We start from the raw sequence: 16,021 nt of genomic DNA on the forward strand, positions 1-16,021 counted from the left end.
TTCCATGTAGAGAGAGCACCATACCAACGGTCATACCACTTTAAACTGGATGAAGAGCTGACTCAAGAAGTCTAAAAGTCAGATCTTCATCCGGTTTAAAGTGGTAGAGCAAATTGTGGCTACACTAATTTACACCAGCTGAGAATCTAGCCCATGGTTTTCATATTTAATTTAGGGCACTTTCAATTTTCTGCTCTTGCCACTTCTATTCACCATGACCTTTGGTGATTTTATGCCAGATAGAGAAAGTGAAAATGTAGAGATGAGGATTGTGATAGGCAGAGTTTTATGCCTTTGAGATTGTAAACCAAGAATGTTATATTTATTTTAGTTCATATTCCAGTTCCATCTGAGAGACAATGAATCTGTGACATCATTGATGAGGTCCTTGTTGGAGACATTACATTTAAGCCCTGTTACTTTCTGGGTCTGAAGCTAGAACTCAGACAAGAATAATGAGAACTGAGGTTATGCTTGGAAATCTTTGTGCAGAGAAACCAAATGGTTTCACAAGAAATGACAGCACAGCATGTCTTTGGCTAACCACAAAGCAGAGTAGCTGACTATTTTTGCATGATATTTTAAAACTAGAAATACAGTAGAATCTCAAATTTACTAACACCAGAATTATGAACTGACCAGTCAACCACATACCTCTTTTGGAACCGGCAGTACACAAGCAGGCAGCAGTACAGTACTGTGTAAACTACTAAAAAAAAAAAAAAAAGGGAAAACCGCATTTTCCTTCAAATTTCAAAGCTATATTAAGTCAATGTTCAGTTATAAACTTTTGAAAAAAACAATCATGTTTTGCTCAGAGTTACAAACATTTCAGAGTTACGGACAACCTCCATTCCCAAGGTGTTTTCAATTCTGAGGTTTTACTGTATTGCGTATCAGGCCAAATTCATTATTGGTGTAACTCCACTGAAATCAGAATTTAGTCCCAAATGTTTGGGACTAAGCTTGGCATTTGTATGTGACATTTCACCTCCCATCATAAGAATATCTTTATTGTAAACCTTTGTTTTATGAAATATTTTGTTTTCAAGTTGTAGCACAATGTAAATAATGCTATTTAAAGCTCTGGATCATATACACAGCAGAATGTTTTAACTGGTGCATGTGTGTACTACAGTCATATTTTAGGTACAGGATACTGTTTGGGTAAGTTTATGATGGTTGTTAAAATGATTAGTTGAAGCACTGCAGTTAGTATCTAAAACTACTGTTGAAAGCCAATAACTAATTAAAATGTTTACGAGTTCGATGATTAGGCTTAGATTTACAAAGACATCTAAGGGATCAGAACACCCAGATTCCCATTAAAATTAATGGGAATTTGGACTTCTAAATCCCAATGGCTTTGAAAATTTCAGACTGATAGTGTGAGGAAACTGTCCTAATGTATAATATGCCATTTAATAAATGTCAAATTGTTATTTTTAATATTTGTAATACAGATGCAAATACTTAAATTCTATCATTTATATACTGCTACCCCTCACAATATTAGCTAAGCACCTTCCATGAAAAATTGATCGCAATGGTGAAGTTCTTAGTGGGCTTTATGAAGTCTGACACATTTCCCTTTCTGGGGGGAAAACTCTGCTTGAGGTAGGCATTTTGCTCTTGATAGATTTTGTTTTAAGTACGTTCGATTGCTTGCCTGCCTGTTTGGAGTTGACATGGGGACCTATGGGAGGAAGCGGATATCAATGTAGTGAGTATCATTAGAAGGTTTTGCATTATTTCTTAAAGACAGTAGACTTTGGGTTTGCCTAACCTCCTCTGGATGTTTGTTCTAGCCCTTTAACCTATATCAGTCTTTTCCCAGCTCACATGTGCTTCATCCTGGGTATCCTATATCCTCTATACAATCTGTCTACTCTGAATAGTATTCCTGCAAGTGACACAGTTTAGGGGAGAGGACTCCTTACCCCATGATCTTCTGACTTGAATGCTATCAGGAAGTAAAAGCCATTTAGTTACTCACCCTCATCCTGCTGTCCATTGGACTGACCTGAAGTAGAGTAGGCTCCAGGCACTCGTCTTGAATCACCTCTTCATAGATCTTGTCTAAACTATACTTTTTGGGGAAATTCCCACTGTTTCACCACGACCAGTGCAGTCCCTTCGTGCTAGTTAGATACACAGCAGAAGAGAGTTTTCAGGAGGGCTTTGAACTAGGAAAGGTTTAATGAACAGGGATTTGGATGGGATTCCATGCACATGGGCAGCACTAAAAAAGGCATAGAAGTTGCACTGTTAAAAGGGAATATCAAGGCTGCATTAACAATAACTCTCCACCTTTAACATCTTACAATGATTTGAAACCATGTAATGTTTTCATTTGCTTGTGTGAATATATTCTATAGGAAGTAGCTTTTCTGATCTAGCGATTTTTTCTACAGCATGAACAAATTCACCTGTAATATGTTCATCTTCTAAAAGAACTGTACCACAACCGATACTGCCATCGACCTTAATACAATGAAGCAGAACTTGTTGGCACAAGAAATGGAACATGCCATCCTATTCCATGCACATCTTTCCTTCTGTGTCTTCTGGCTATCTCTACCCCTGAAGTTCCAATATTTATTTTTCTGTGGATAATTTTGACTTTTTGGTTATGGTACTTGTGAACTGTTTAATGAAAAGTCAACCTTTTCCTTCAAAATCAGATATTTTCTTTGAAAATTTAGTCAAAACCCCAATTTTCCTCTAATTTTTCCCCCCCCCAACCAGCCTGATTAAACGGAGATTATTCCTCAAAAAACTTGCCTTCAGGTGATATTTCTTGGTACCACTCTGAACATGAGCCAGTAGATAAAATCCACAAAGAAGCCCTAACAGTCATGACTCTTCTTCCTGCTAGTTCCTTCCAATTTAATTTATACAATATTCCTGAACCAACACAATTGACATTGGGGGAGTTACCGGTAATCAGATTTCCTGAAGTATTAGTATAGATTAATCATGTCATCCCAATGTGCCAGCAGTACCAAAATTCATAAATGATTTCCCTTAATATGATTTCCAAAGATCTGGAATGTGTGTAAATTTTGAGCTCAGGAATAGTAAGTGAATTTTGACATATACTCCCATTGTATCCATAATTGCAAATGGTATAAATTACTGGTGCTTACAATGTAAATGGATCTGAATATCTATTGGTAATTTAAAAAAAACAACACATTTATCCCATAAATAGTCATATTTTCCACCTTGGAAAGCTAAAACTATACACCATATACAAGAGGGGCATATTTTTATGAGTGCAAGAGAACCGATTTGTATGATGATTTACTGCCATGGGAAAGAGAATCTTGGTAATATTGATTAGCTGAATAAATAATAAAAACAAAATTAAACAGCTATCTGATACTAAGCATACAAGGGGTATAAGTGATCAATAAGTGATAAAACAATCCATAGAAAATCATTTCCAAAACTCAGTTGTGCCTTGCTGCTGGGTAATAGGGATGTTGTAATATGGGATAAAAAGTACTTTATTCAAGATAGATTTGTGATAGGAGATTTCTTTAAACAGAGTCTAATACCTGTGGAGAGCACGTTGTACAAATATTCAATAAGATTAACTGTCTAGAAATTTATTAACAGACTGAAAACTCAGGAAAGGCAATAGAATTTAAATAACTGTTTTAAATCTTCCATCTTTTTGAACAAAACTTTTAAAAGAAAATATGCAAGCGTTTGTCCACTTTGCGGTTTCCTTGTTCAACTTAGTAGTTTAGTTTTCACAAATGGCTGCTTACATATGTAAGTGATCATTTGCATGCATGTATAATTTCATATGTACATGCAGCTTCAGGAGTTTTGAGGATGATGTATTTTCCTAGGTGTATGCAATCTAGGACCAAATGTCTAAGGCCCCAACTTTGCCATAAACATGTACTCAACTTTCAGAACACGTTGAGTATCCTTACTTCAATGTATTTTTTTTTTTAATATTTTGAAAAGAGCATTTCTAATTTTCATTGACTTACAACACTGACTGATGTTGAGATCCAAACTTTTTGTTGGAGTAATCCTCAGGTTGGTGTACTATTCCCACCCACCCCTTTTATAATCATAGCATACATACTGAACAGATTAGAAGGTGAAAAATTGCTAAAGAGCTTTTTTTCTTCCTCCTCTTAGCAGTAGGAATAGGAATCTGGTTTTGAGGAACAGGGAAGAGTTCCCAGGATTCTTCCCATTTCCCAAAACGTCTGGTCAGGAAGTAGTAAACTAAGCAGGAAGTAGTAAACTAAGGTCCTGATTATTAGACATGTGCAAACCAAACAGAGAGTTATGAAGGGGAGCAAGCATGCATGAGCAGACACTGATACCTATTCTAAAACTTTGGATGCACATGTTAGATTAAATTTTAGACAATCAGCCAGCATTATATAACAAATGAACTAAGATCCCTGCATCCTTAGCAACATTACGGCTGTATTAATATTTTCAGAGGTCTGTACTCTTATTGAACGTATATAAAAGAGGACATAATTTTGCCTGATGTACATCACCCTACATAAAAGTCTTATTTTTATGAGAATATTTTGTGTTACAAGAACACTTGTGTAAGGAATATCTTGCTCTCCACTTATATTTAATTTTTCTTTCAACATTTTACTGTAATCATTGTATTGGTGGACAGCAGGATCTCCCATATCACTGAAATTGCAAAACCGTAGGTAGGTCCTGATTCTCATTTATACTAGGTCCCCTTTATACCATGCTGGCAGCATAAAGCAGCCATAAAGTGGGTGTGAAGTACATTTTACATATACTGTAAGGCCACTTTATACTACCAGGAGAGTATAAAGAGGCCTTAGACTGTCTACACTTACGACTATAAACTGCTACATATGCATTGTTGTGTCATAACCCCCATTGTCCACATCTGAAGCATGTTCCTGAAGGAGAGCACATTGTGAAAAAGCTAGAACACAGGGATTGTGGCTATATACATATCTCTGCTGTGGCATGGCCTTTCACTAAAATGCAGTGTGGACATGGGCAAGGCACATGTACCAGGCCATGAGACTCTATAGTCCTCCAGGGCTATTCCCACAATGCATCAAACCCATTGCTATCTCATGCTTACTGTAACCATGCGTGACTCACCCCTGCAGCACCTCCTGCTGGCTGTCTGGGAATGAGCTCATTTTCCAGCTCCGGAGCACCCTCTGCAGGCCAGTGTCGTCACCGCCACTGGTCCCCATGTCCCTTCCAGACCCTGGTGCCCCTTTGTCTGGGGGTTCTGCCCCAGGAGTATCCCCTCAGTCTCTGGGTCTCCCCTCCCCAGGGATCCCCCAACCCCACCTTGCTTCAGTGCCTACTGCCAGTTATCATTTAGCTCCCGCTCACTGGGGCTGACTGCAGCCTGTAATAGCCACTCATCATTGGCAAGGGAGGGGAGATTAGGACGTCCTGCCTCTGCCTAGCCCCAGGCTGCTCCTTTGCAGCCCCAGCACCGGGTTTAGGCCCCGCATAAGGCTCTCCAGCCCCTCTTGCCTTTCCCCCCAGCGCTGCCCTACCTCAGGTCCCTGCTCAGCTCCCAGGCAGCCAGGTCCTTCCCTCTCAAAAGCTCCTGGCTCACTGACCTTTTATAGGGCCAGCTGCAACCTGATTGTATATTTCCAATGAAGACCAGAAAGCCACATTGATTTGCATCAGCTGAGGACCTGGCCCCAAATGTTGATGTAGATTCCTTTAGATAGGTATTTAACAAACTCAAATAAATGAATAAATACACATTTAAAATGCAGAGAGAGCGCGAGAGAGCTAAATGTCAATGTTTCAGCCCTCACTTTTTTTTTCTTCACGCTTCCAGCCGTAAAAGGATCTAAAAAATATCCCACTCTGGGAAATGAATATAATCATATCTAGAGCCATTATTTATAAATCCATCAAGACGACCAAGTGGAATAGCTTTGAATCATGCAGCTTGGGTTTGTATTTCAATTGGAAGTTGGAAAAAAACAAAACAAATGGTCATTGCTCTTTTATATGATGTACTGTATAATGTACAGTATAATGCATGCCTGCACACCCCAGAGACTGTGAATTATCACATATCCCTTTTTCAGAAACGATATAAGAAAGAGCTGATAAGTGGAGTAGGAAAAAACTCATAAACATATTCTTCTTCCTTAAAGTGAAAATATACCTTGTCTCCTCACAAAAATAATGATAAGGAGAGTATATTCCAAACAACCCTTTGTTTAAACTTAGGAGGTGGAATCTTGGCCTCATTGAAGTCAATGGCAAAACTCCTATGGATTTCATGGAGTCCAGTATTTCATCCAGCCATCTCAAAGGCATCTTTAACATTTCCATATGTGTGTCTGGTATTTGCCAGCTAAAGGGAGATTTAGATGTAGATGAGATTTACGTACTGCTTGTGACTGTTCTGCAAATGGATATTCAAACTAGCCATCAACGAGATCTTCACTGAATCTTGTGATCTATGGTGTGCCAATGAAATCCCAGATTTAAATATCAAGAAAACCCATTCTCCATCCATTTGCTTTCTTTTTTTTTTTATTACACAGTTTAAAAAGGTGTTGAAAAGGTGCTAATTCCAGTAATTACTTTTTTATTGCAGACTACTGTCAAGCCAGGTAGTGGAGTGAAGGAAAATATTAGTCAGTCATTCTTGCTGCTTTTATTTCTTCCCCATTAAAAATCCCTTTCTTACTTTTTCACAGGTTGTGAAACTTTTTTTCATGTGTTATAATGGCTATTTCTTATGTAATATATTTTAAGTTACTAAATGATGTTAGGAATAATTAAAAAAGGAATAGCGAATAAGACGGAGAATATCTTATTGCCCCTATATAAATCCATGGTACGCCCACATCTTGAATACTGCACACAGATGTGGTCCCCTCATCTTAAAAAAGATATACTGGCATTAGAAAAGGTTCAGAAAAGGGCAACTAAAATGATTAGGGGTTTGGAACATGTCCCATATGAGGAGAGATTAAAGAGGCTTGGATTTTTCAGCTTGGAAAAGAGGAGACTAAGGGGGGATATGATAGAAGTACATAAAATCATGAGTGGTGTGGAGAAAGTGAATAACGAAAAGTCATTTACTTGTTCCCATAATATAAGAACGAAGGGCCACCAAATGAAATTAATGGGCAGCAGGTTGAAAACAAATAAAAGGAAGTTCTTCTTCACTCAGCGCTAAGTCAGCTTGTGGAACTCCTTGCCTGAGGAGGCTGTGAAGGCTAGGACGATAACAGGGTTTAAAAGAGAACTGGATAAATTCATGGAGGTTAAGTCCATTAATGGCTATTAGCCAGAATGGGTAAGGAAGGGTGTCCCTAGCCTCTGTTTGTCAGAGGGTGGAGATGGATGGCAGGAGAGAGATCACTTGGTCATTACCTGTTAGGTTCACTCCCTCTGGGGCACCTGGCATTGGCCACCATTGGTAGATGGGACACTGGGCTGGATGGACCTTTTGGTCTGACCCAGCATGGCCATTCTTATGTTTGAGAGAGTTGAGTTTGTTGCATATAAACAAAATGACCTTCAGCTGTGACAGGAGCTACAGCAATTTACAACAGGTGAAGATCTGGTCCACAGAGGCACACAGTTTCTAATTTCATGCTCAGCTACATCATGTACAAAAGCTCTGAACAGTGTATAACAAATAGAGGAGAACCTGACTCTCATAGACACTACAGTCTCTTTCTATTGCTCTGATGTAAATTATATTATGTCTCCTTCAAGACCCCATTACACTTTTAGTGTGATATAAAGATGCCTTCATTTCATAGGCCTGATTCTCATTTAACATTTGTGTTATAAACTGTGAGATGTTACAGAAGAATTTTGAAAGCAATAGTCTTGACACTACTCCAAATAAGTTTGATGTAACTGGCTGGCAAAACTCATTTTTTAATAGCAGTGATTTAAAAATGTGTTGAAAGATAACTGTTCCCAATCTCAATATTTAAAGGATGCAATTTTTTTGTCTTCCTTCTCCCCTGCTTGTATCACTGAATGAAGCAGAGTTCTTGTGGGGGTCTGTCTATCAAATTTTAGTCATTATTTTACGCTTTGTTTTCTTTGTACCATATAACAGAATTTTAATATAAAAATATTGTATCTGATGGAAGTGTAATAGTCCTTTATTTTGTAAGTGTGAGCGGCAGTCCTAGAAACTGTAGTTACGTGTTTCTCAACTGCAAAGATCCTGACACTTGTCTGCTAGTATATTTCAACCTGGAGGATATACTTCTAAGGGAAAGAGGTTAGATCTCTTTCCCTGGTCATTAACACTGAGATTTTCAAGAATGCTTAAGTGACTTAGGAGCATGATATTATAGGTCCTTGATCTGTCTGCTGTGACAAACAATGGTTCTAAACAGCAGGAGTCTGAATGAATTTTGTGTGTGGGCATCTATCAGATAGGTCACTAAGGTGATTCAGTTGTCACTATGGTATTTTCAGTTATTGCTGATCCATCCCCATCCAGCTCAGTGACCTAGAGGTGAAAGGTTCTATATAAACTACTGTTACCAATCTACAAAGTCAACCAAATCACACACCCTTTTGGGCCAGATTCTGACTGCCTCTGTTCAGTCCCTGAGGAAGAAGAGCATATAAACCGCCCAGGTCTGCATACTCATGTACAGGGCATCCAGAATGGCCAAGGATGTGAAGAGAGGACATAGGTATTTTATCTCACATAAAGGGAGTGTGTGGTGGGGGAGATAGCTGAGATGGAAGGAGTTGAACTGGGTGAATAATAGATTTTTTTTGGTTCCACTAGCAAACTGAAAAATCAGGGAAAATAAGTGGTTTGGTTCCAAAAATGTTTGGAGTTTGTCAGCATATTGGAAAAGTCCCTGTTAGGCCACGAAACCATGTGTGTGTTTCTTTCTTGCCCTTTAGCCTAGTGATTAGGGTGCTTGCCTGAGGTATAGGAGACCCTGGTTTGATATGCGACTCATGGGAGAGACACAAAGGGGGGCATCAGCTAAAGGGGGGGGCACGTGACTCCCGACATGACCCCCCACTGACTCCTCCCTGCTCCACCTCCAGCCCAATGCCAACATGTTCTCCCCATCCCATGTAAACTGGGAGTGGCTCTGTCCTCCCACTGCACCAGATACAAGTTTCTGAGCCGCAGGGCTCTCCAGAACTGCAGCGGCAAAAGGAGCAGAACGTGAGGCCACCCAGCGGCCCCACAAAGACAGCTCCTCTGGCGCGGCTGTACCACCCCCAGCCCTGTCCTCCAGTGGGGCAGTACAGACCCCACGAAACGCAGCTGCATCAAAGGGTGGCGGTATAGCTGTGCCAGAGCTATAGTATATTATATATATATATATATATATACTATATATAGTATAGTATAGTACAGCTCTGGTATAGCTGTGCCAGAGAAGCTGCTGACTTGGGGTTGCCCAGCAGCCCCACATTCTTCTCCTTTCGCTGCTGTGGTTCCCTGCTGAATGTGCACCCCCCCAGGTGTCATGGGAGGGGCATGTGACTCTTTTTTCCCCTCCCACATGACACTCTGAGCTAGAAAATGGTAGATGTGGATTTAAAGCTTCTCTCCGTCTGATTCAGAGGAGAGATTTGACTCTACATCTGCTACTGGGTGATTACCTTATTCACCAGGATATAGAGTCATTCTCATACTCTTGCTCCGTCTTTGGCCCAATGAATAGTTAAGTGATTAGACTAAGCTTCAAAAAGACAGACTAGAAGTAACCTACAGCACAATTGCCTAGTGGTTAGGATGCTTATTTGAGGGTGGGAGTGTGACTGAGTTTAAGTCCCAGCTCCAGCATGGTGATTAAAGCCTGGATCTCCCATGCCCCAGGAAAGTACCCCCATCCATAGGCTGCAAGTTATAAAGTGGGACGCATGCAGTGTTCTGGCCCTGAAAAACCTTTCCCCAGCCAAAACCAGTGAATCAAATTCAAAAATTGTTTGGGGTCAACTGACTGCATTTTTTGACAAACTGAAAAATTTTGGGCAGCTCTAGTTAGGAGTTCAACTCTGGTATGTCACACTCCTGCACATTTACTAGTGGCTGGAGGCTGGTGCCATGGTCGGTGAATATTGCAAACAGTACTATATTTGCTGCTTCTGAGCACCTTTCCATAGCATCCCTATAGGCTTTCTGGATGTTTTTCTCTCCCTTCTGCAAAACTGGCACCCCTTATTAGTGCACCATTAATGCTCAAAGCACAATATACTTTGACAGTATATACTAGGCATATCATACATAAAAATGTGTGAACTTGTTTGACAAGGTGCACAGATGCTGGCCCTGGACTGGCACGGGAAAGTATTAACCTTTTGCTCCTAAAAGGCCCCCTGGTGCCTGCAATCAATGCAGAAACAGTGGGTGGGGTTGTCATGTGATTGGTCATATGAGCCTGGAAAGGTTTAAAAACAGGGCCTGGTGATTAGCTTGGAGAGAGTTTAGAGGTGGTATTTGCCCAACAGATTGCAAATAAGCTATGTTAGGAATGGTAGAGGTCTCTGTTCAAACAGAGCAGGCTAAAAGTCCTGGAATAAGATTAGGAGGGGCACTGATATAAGTAAGGGTGACTGGGAAGCTGTGCAGGAGAGCTGAAAGGATGTGGGGAAATCTGAACTGATGGCAAAAGAGTGAAGAGGTTTATTTGTTGATAAACCTGGGGAGAGTGTAGTTAAAACACTAATTGTGTGACCTGAGTACCTCCAAGGGTAGTGGTGGAGAAGAAGTTGAAGATTAGAGCAGCAGGCCCTTTTGAGGGGCAAGAGCACCCTCCCAACCTGTCCCAGCAGGAGAGTGTTTTTTTTTTTCCAGCCATGTTGTTGTTGTAGACCTTCAAGACCTGTAATTTAGGAGAAAAGCATTAAAAACACTAGTGCTGTATTAACTAGGGCATCTGGGTGTGTGAGAGAGATTAGACTTGTCATCCATGCTAGAGGATAAATCTAGTTTAACCATGTTAATGGTTTTAGTGATTCTGAGTGCGTTTTACTCCAGTTAGCAAAACTTAAACTGGCAAGACTTCACAGACTAACCCTCCCGCCTAACAATTAAAAAAAGAGTAGGTGGAGATTGCAGATAAATATCTATGTAAACCAGAAGAACCTGTTATTGATTAGTTATAAGAAGCTGCTGGGTTATTTTTATCCAGTTCATTGCTGCTCAGAGTTGCACACCAGTGAAGAGTTATCAGGGAATATCTGTGGCCAGTGTCAAGGAAGTAATCTCACTTAAAGGCAAACTGCTAAAGATTCCATTAATTTAATGTCATTTAAAAAAAAAAAAGCTGAACTGATTTATTTTTCTTAAGAGGTAGTGGGTGTGCACAATCACATGGGGTAAGCATTTACTTAGCCTAGCTGTAACAGATCTCCTAATGGTGTCTACAGCTGCAACAGCTGATACAGATCTGAACTGGTTAGCCTTCAAACAATTCTCCCCAAAACCTGTATGTAGTGCCTAGGGCACTGTCACAATGCATGAGGCAGCTACTATAGTGTATAGCGAAGAATAGCGGCTGTGGCCAACTTTCCGTTGTGTGAGTTTACAACCCAGTGGATTTATGCTGAGCATAAGACCACTACCCATCTATTCCAAGATGCTTGTAACATGCCAACTCCAATTATCTTCTGTTTACACTGTAGTGAAGAAAGCCCTGGAGTATGAATGCCTGTTATGCACCCATCACTGCTGCCTGACAACCCCCATCCATGCAGCAGGAAATGAAATGCTTCTGCAGTGTTTCAGGGTTTATATACCTTTGCAAGAACAGCCAACATGGCTTGCTGCTCTGGTACCTTCACCCACCCCGGTAGCTCTAAAAAGAGTTTAGGGAGCCTTTTCTCCCACTCTTACAAGTTATAGATGGAGGCTAGAATTTTTTGTAGGCAATAATATAGGGTTTCCCCACGTATTTATTGTGGACTCCCCTCCTTGCAGCACTACCAAAAAGACAGCAAAACCTGATAAGTATAGCTGCTTGTTTCTGTGCTCAATTATCATTTAGGTTAACTATAACAGAAGAAATGCTGGGCCCAAATAAATCAATTTATTCAACATTTCTTGACTAGATTCTGAATGGGGCTGCATGGGGTGCAGAGGTATGAGTGGAAGTGAGAACCTTGCAGCTGGATGTGCAAGCATATAGATATTCTGTGACCCCAGGACTATTTCTTCCACCTGGAAGAGGTGGGCAGAACCTTGGCTATGCCTCTATAATGCACCAGACAGTGCAGTTGGAGCAGACATGTGCTGCAGATATAGGCCAGTAGCAAACTTCTATGAAACAAGGGAGAATCAGCAACATAACTGTGAAGTATCAGTGGGGTGTAGCCGTGTGAGTCTGTATCCACAAAAACAACGAGGAGTCCAGTGGCACCTTAAAGACTAACAGTTATTTGGGCATAATCTTTTGTGGGTAAAAACCCCACTTCTTCAGATGCATGGAGTGAAAATTATAGATGTGGGCATAAATATACTGACACATGAAGAGAAGGGAGTTACCTTACAAACTGAGAACCAGTGTTGATAGGGCCAGTTCAGTCAGGGTGGATGTGGTCTACTCCCATTAATTGATGAGGACTTGTCAATACCAAGAGAGGGAAAATTGCTTTTGTAGTGAGCCAGCCACTCCCAGTCCCTAATCAAGCCCAGATTAATGGTGTTAAATTTGCAAATGAATTGTAGCTCTGCAGTTTCTCTCTGAAGTCTGTTTTTGAAGGGTTTTTTTTTGTTGTTGTTGTTGAAGGATGGCTACTTTTAAATCTATTATAGAATGTCTAGGGAGATTGAAGTGTTCTCCTACTGGCTTTTGTATGTTACCATTCCTGATGTCTGATTTGTGTCCATTTATTATTTTACCTAGAGACTGTCCGGTTTGGCCAACGTACATGGCAGAGGGGCATTGCTGGCACATGGTGGCATCTACCACATTTATCACATATAATGATGGCATATATCACACAACTGTCCTATTCAGAGAGATAATTTCTTCTCTATGCTGCCTCACACAGACAGCTTTTAGCAAATCTATAATCTGGCCCTTCATGAAAGAATGCATCTTCTGAGACATTCCATCTGTACTAGATGTGTACTTTCAGTAATATTGTACATATGGTACATTGTATTTATTGGTTGGCCCCATCTCATGCTTTCTTTTTCTTTGAAGGAAATGGTTTTTTTCTTTGAATATTTTTTTTAAAGAGAAAAAAATCCTGTTTATAAGGTGGAAGAGCCAAGCTAATTTTTTGGTGGTAAGGCTTGTGTACACGGAAAGCTTTCATTGCAATAATTATGTAGTATCTTTCAAGCCTCTGCTCCTTACCCGTATGAATGTAGTCATTAGAAGGCATCTGCCCTAGACATTTCCTCTCATTTTTTTGGTCAGATACTTACTGCTGACTGGGTCTCTGATTGTGTAAAATGTGTCAGCTATGTGTTTCAATAGAATCTGAAATAGATATTCCCATCTATGTGATGAGATGTCACTTACTTCTCATTCTGTCAGTTCAAAATGCCTTATTTCCTTGTTACAACTTCTTCACATGTATTAGCAAGAGACCTAGTGCTGACCACCTGATATTTTCAGAAAACATCTGAGTGAAATAATGAGCCTGTACCTTTAGAATCACAGTAATAGCTATCCCTTTTTGACACTTCTGGGATACTGTAACCTTGCAGAGGTGAGGGATAGCACATAGGAAGGAGGACTACAAAATGCCACTCTTTTATTTTCCATCCTGCTGCTCCAGGGTTGAATCATTTTGATTTGGGTAACCTCTAATAGCAATGCTAGGATTGTTTTAAGCTGAGCAAAACCTTTTTGTAAAACTTCATTCAAACTGATGTGTGAATGCGTCCTTCTCTTAAGATATACTTAAGGGGGCACACCTAAAACAAGTTCTAATAGAATCTGCCTAGAAACTAGCACCAGGTGGGTGGGAGGTTCCACTGGGCATTGTGACCAGGTGCGTGTCTGTGTGTGAAAGAAAGAAAAGACAAAAACAGAGAGGCAGAGACAAACAAGACAGCCAAACAGTAGTCTGAGCACAGTGTGAACCTGGAAAAAACTGGGTCTATTGCTAGAGATTCCTGCAGCTATAAACTAAGAAAATATTTTCTGTTTTTAGTTCCTCCTCGTTCGGAGAAGCAGAACTTTTTATATTCCTTGTGGGGTGAGGACGGACAAACAAACCAAGATTGCATCAAAGAGAATACCAATCATTTTCTTCTTCCAGCTGGAATGTCCCCGAGTCTCTAAAATATGGGGCAACAGTATCTTTTCCCCTTTTACATTTTATTTCTGTTGTTAAAATCTGGGAGTTACTGTACATCTTATCCCCATTGCAGCCATCTGACCCAAACAATATTGGATGCATTCCTGCATTTCATTCTTTGAATTAATTTTGAAGGATTTCTTTTTCCAGAACATTTGTGTTCGTAATAACAAGTGGGCTAATATCCCCAAAACAGCAGCAGGAAGAGCTGGCAATTGTTTCTTAATCAAAGGCTTGTTCCTCAAGGAAGGGGAATAGAGTTTCAGATTTTTCAACTTCCCCTGGGTAAAGACTACATTTTGCCATATGGTATGTAACTATTGTCCTGCCCCAAACCACAGCTTCAAGTAAAAAGAGGGAGGGGAAAAACCAACACAAACACACAAGGCAAATAGTATATTGCATACTTTAAGGCACATACATATCTGCACAAGATTTATGTAGAAAGTACATTTACTTCTTTTTCAGCTCTCTAGCATTTCTGGTCACACTTTGAAATACGGAGATTAATACAGGGATTCAAAGTCTGGAGTAGACTACTGGGTTCTATTTCTGATGCTTATATGCCTCTGTTTAAACCAGAGAGTTGGTTTGAAATTTGTTTGTTTGTAAAGTACATAGAGATTATTGAATGAAAAGAGCTATGTAAGTGTTCTTTTGTATGTGCTAATCTATTGTATGGTACATTTTTAGATGGCCTTCTGACATTAGCTCAAGAAACAATAATCTACCTGATAGGTCAGATCTAAACCATTAGCATACTACACAGATTTTAAGGGTTTGAATACCATTTATTTAAAAGATTTTCCTTCATATTTTGAAGATTGAAGTCTCAAAGAATTTTAATCTTATGATTTCTTTGTTACAGAATAGCTCATGGTCTGTCCTATTTTGGAGTGTCTAATATGTATACCTGGCCAATATGCAAGTCAATATGCAAGCTTGTGTAAATTAAACCCTTTCATGTTCACCAGTGTGAAAGTAAGAATAAGGTAACCAAAACTAGTATAGTTTATATGCTGGGGAACTGAAAGAAAATAACATTTAAAGTAGGAGCATGGTATATCTTAACATTATACATACTGTCCTTTCTTCAAAGCTCCTCAGAATATTAGTTACATCCGTAGACTCCCCTAGACTCAGGTTCAGAGGGCCATATTCAGAGGTAATGTGTAGAGGTTGGAAGGGGTGATACACATAGGCAAGCAAGTAACAAGTAAAAAGAAAGCAAACTGGTGTTGTTTTCCATCACCCTTAGCCTCTGTCTAGCTGTTTGTCTTTTCCTTCTACTATGAGCTCCTCAAGGCAGGAACTGTTCTTTCTTTCTTTTTGTCTGGAAATCACTTAGCACATAGTCAAAGTTGCCATGAAGAAATATTAATTCGTAATAATGAATCTGAGCGAATATTCCATTTATCCGAATGTGTGCTTGGTTCTGTGAAGACATGTCAGGTGAAAGATCCTCTACCCAAAGAGTTTAGTCTAAACAAACATCATACAGACTGAAACGGGGAGAAAGAATCAGATGCAACAAAAAAGCGATCTCCATTCCTATTTCGATCAGATATTACAGACTTTGCCTTTTAATTGTTTGACCCATGACCCTGGGTTCTCTATTACCATATGAAATATTTTAGTAACCGTATTAAAGGATTCAAAGGGGACTAAGAGTCTAACCTAGTATAACTTCTATTTTTGGGGGGTGATGTAAGTTGCAGCAACTAAT

General features: G+C 39.8%; 1 long non-coding RNA gene across 1 annotated transcript in view; it reads right to left on the reverse strand.

Moving 5' to 3' along the window:
* Window positions 1–2,008: 2,008 nt before the first annotated feature.
* LOC142068568 (uncharacterized) overlaps window positions 2,009–16,021 on the reverse strand; it is an 83,981-nt gene continuing 69,968 nt past the window's right edge. The window contains exon 3 of the long non-coding RNA XR_012664424.1: window positions 2,009–2,141. This is a non-coding gene — a long non-coding RNA (uncharacterized LOC142068568). The remainder of the gene's footprint in view (window positions 2,142–16,021) is intronic.

The sequence above is a fragment of the Caretta caretta genome, chromosome 11, assembly GCF_965140235.1.
Source record: "Caretta caretta isolate rCarCar2 chromosome 11, rCarCar1.hap1, whole genome shotgun sequence".
Lineage (NCBI taxonomy): Eukaryota > Metazoa > Chordata > Testudines > Cheloniidae > Caretta > Caretta caretta.